A 4176-nucleotide genomic window follows, 5' to 3' on the forward strand; every position below is an offset into this window, starting at 1 on the left:
AAAATTGGCGAATGAAATTTGCATGCCGGGCTCCTCCCCGGATGTCCGGGTATAAGAGGGAAGCCGGCGTGCTCATTCATTCACCTTTGGTCTGAGGAGCCTAAAGCATCCTCCCCCGACCGCTGGGGTGGGCGGCCAGTGTTGTGGCATGAGGGACACAACGTCTCGTTCCCTCCATCAGGGAACCGAGGTTACATCCGTAACCAAGACGTTCCCTTTCTGTCGGTCTCTCGACGTTGTGTCGAACCGACAGAATGGGGTTCCTATGGAAAACGCCACAGCACTGAGCCGCGTCACAATCTCTGCGGAGCGACGTTGACTGGCCTGGGCGAGTCAGACGAACACGCTAACGCGAAATTATGACCTTCCAGTGAGAGGAAGGGGGACCCATAGCTTTCCACAAAAAGTTGGGAAGCCCCCTAACGCCGGCCGTCACGGGCGGAGGCCTAATTCTCTAAATGGCGAGAAGCCGCCCGGCACCGTACGGGTCACTGGGTAAGCATTATTCCCGCTGGGGAAAAAACGCTGCAGAGGCCACTACCTACCGTAGGGAGGAATTAGTGGAGACACCACATGGTCTCACCAACAGGGGAGACCTCATGGGAGGAATGTGCGGACTGCAGGAGTTAACCGCAAGGTGGGAGTCCACCTGGGGAGGTCATGGGTTGCCAAGGTGGGAACCATACATGAGGATACATCAGACGGAACAGCCCACGGAGGGGGTGTTACCACGTCTGGAGCACTAGGTCCGGTTAGAGCTATGTGGGAGATAACTCAACTGTTCCCCGGCCTAAGGGGGCAGGGCTGCTCTGCCCAGCCTGTCCCCTGGAAGGGTGCTTAGTGATGGATGGAATTCCTGTTCTTTACCCGAGGGGAAAGAAGTGAGGCTGGATCGCCACTGCTCCCCCCGTAGGGGGAAGGGCTTCCGCAGGCGTATGCCCTACCGGCTGCCGGTCCCACACCTTGCCAGGATGCGGGCTGACACCGGTTCCGCGTGTAGGTATTAGAACCTCACGGAGTTGTTAGGCATAGCTCAACCCGCAGCTCTGCAGATGTCTGGCAGAGAGGCGCCCTGAGCCAGCCACGAGGGGTGAGCCTCACCCCCAACGGGCAGGGGCGAAGAGATCGGTATGCCCTAACGAGGGCAACTCCACCTGGGGGACAACAACGTATCCTCCAGCTGTCTCAACCTCGAGGGAAGAGAGGGTGACTGAACTTTGTTTGACGTAAAACGTGCCGGAAAGGGGCGTTCCAGGTCTTACCAAGTTCCTCATGCACTTCCGGTAAACACGGCACTGGGGGCGGGCGCGGCTCGGAGCCGCGCTCAAACCCGAGGCGCCATGTAACCAGCCGCGAGCGCCGGGAAAGGCAGTGCGGGCACTGCAACCCAACGCTCACGGCGGCCCGGGAAAGCATGGCTGACATCTCAACGTCCGTTTCTTCCTGGGCTCGACCCCCCGAGGGAGGGAGCCCGTGGAATCGTCGGAGTCGGATGGCAGTACTTCACCCCCCGATGCTGCAAGAGACCTCTCATCATCACGCATCGTGTCCGAATACGTGATTGAGGAATAAGACGGCGGACCGTCTCCTGGGGAATGGACAGATTAGCGAGATGAGGTGTGAACGGTCCGTGAGCCAGTGGCTGGTGGATTATCGCTCACAGTCTTCATATCACCCTCGCTGCTTGCCGTAGCGGACGGCAGGGCCATAGTCCTGCCGCCACGGAACGGGGAGCAAACGAGGTGGTGGCTGAGTCCCGTAGGAGCACAGCCATCCGTGACGCAACGTCTGAATCGTCACCGCCCGCAGTGCGGGCAGGACGTATCCACAACGTCTGCCCCAGCGTACTGGAAGCAGGCATTGTGTCCGTCCCCCTCCTCGATGAGTGTGTTGCACCCATGAGAACAGCGGGACAAGCCACGCTGGAGAAATTTGCTCTTTTAGAAAAGGAAATTTGCTCGAACACCTCCGGAACTGCCGAGACGCCCAGGGGAGAGTCACTGCAGGAAGGGACCGTCCGCTGTCCACGTCGTAGATTCCAGCAGAAAGAATGATCACCAAGATCGTAGAGAAGCTCATCAGATGCGTAGGCTCTGAAGAACAAAAGGTGAATGAATGAGCACGCCGGCTTCCCTCTTATACCCGGACATCCGGGGAGGAGCCCGGCATGCAAATTTCATTCGCCAATTTTCATTGGCCTTTTCTAAATACTCAGAAGATGATAGGTTCTCAAGACAAACCCCATTCTGTCGGTTCGACACAACGTCGAGAGACCGACAGAAAGGGAACCAACGTTTCTTCTTCAATATCTGTTGTCTTTTCATCAATGTGTTCCGTTCGCTGTTTCTCTGTGCTCGTAATGCATCATACAGTACCCTTGTGTTTTTTGTTGTGTTGTTTGTGATATTTTGAGTGTTTTAGTGAAAACACTCACTGCAGGACAGTTTTACGTGCGTCACCGTATGTTGCGAATATTATGCATTCTTCTGATCTGATATTTAAGGTGAACTTTGCTAAAGTTGGTTTCAGAATGTTAAATCTGTATTATGTATTGTAACCATAACCAACCACTACAAACATTCTTATCTGTAAGAATGTGATGTATTTTGTCCTCCTGAGGTGTATTTGTCTGACATTTATCATATAAAATGTGGGCAGTGTTGCCATCATGTGTATCACGTTATTTTGTAAATACAGATGATCAATTTCAAGTGTCTTATTTGCATCATAATGTGCATTTCACGGACATCATCAGGATGGAGACATAAATGTTATTGTAACTATAAAAGCATAAATTGGACTATTAAAAGCATAAAGTTGCATATTATCCAAACCATCTGCCCGAATGACGTCTATTCCCAAAGTTTGTCATGGAGACACTATTGAAACCATGCCTTTCGGTTTCAGATGTATTAAATTGTGTTTTATATGATGATGAGAGATGCTTAAGAATACAGACTCGCATACTTCAGGAACAAGACTGGCAGCCTAACCAATGGCAGCTTAAATGCAACATTTCAATTACACAACACAATATCTCCCTTTTTGTCTATTTAAAGATCAGGCGGTCTTGACTGACAAGTCTCATCTTCAGATCACAAAATGTTCTTTAGCACAGAAACGGTCAAAAATGGAGTGCATGTTAATACACAAACGGTAAAGTGATGACAGAATATGTATAGTTACCTCCCGAGGCAAACGTGACTTCTGTTGACAAGTGTATTTAATGCCATAAAGTGATGTGAATTAGAAATAAGTGGAGGCATGCCAGAAGGATTGTTGCTGCCAGAAGGAAGCTTATACATGCTTGTGATGATTGACAAGACTGAATGATTGCGTGTAACTGCGATTACTTTCAAAATGTGGGATACAGCATGTGACAGTAACACTAACAGGTCTATACACAGCAAATCCACACTTCTTTATTTGACCTTTTTTAACAATGCTGATTTTGCTGTGTAGTTGCTTCAGTGGGAATTTTTTGAGAAAATTCAAATGAGGTTAGTACCGCATGTCCGCAGACTATTTATGGGAACTAAGGGGCATCGTGCTGGGAGTGAAGACTAAAAAAGGAAGTACTGGCCACCAGATGTTTCCTCTGTCATGCCACAGTTCAGAATTTAATGCGAAACATATGCTGTCCAACATCTTAGACAGCATAATATACAGCCTGGTCTCATTGTTCAAGTTTACAAGCACAAAACGTACGTTTTTTTACGTTATTGCTGATATTGAAACGTTAAATTTGGACGTATGAGAACGTGTAAAACGTAAAAATGTCTACGTATTTTTTAGCTAAAAAACGTAAAATATTTACAAACCTTTTATATCATTAATATATTTGTATCAGTGTGTTTTTATAATTGTATCGATAAGCGATTTATATTGTAAGACCCGTTAACCTACACCCAAACCTAAACCTACCCATTTTATAGCGAATAGATATAAAATGCAATAGACCGAAATAAGCAGGAAAATGACAATTTTAGTAACAATATAGCATTAAAAATATATTTTATAGTTGCAAATCCTACTCCTACCTCTAAACCTAACCATAAGTATTTCTTTAAAATATGTACAGTATAAAGAAAAACATGACAGACAAGATAAGTGTAATCACAATCATTTATTTATTTCAAAAACACCTAAAGTAGTCCAAATGAGAAATTCTCATGA

Source organism: Triplophysa rosa, linkage group LG6 (assembly GCF_024868665.1).
Source record: "Triplophysa rosa linkage group LG6, Trosa_1v2, whole genome shotgun sequence".
NCBI lineage: Eukaryota > Metazoa > Chordata > Actinopteri > Cypriniformes > Nemacheilidae > Triplophysa > Triplophysa rosa.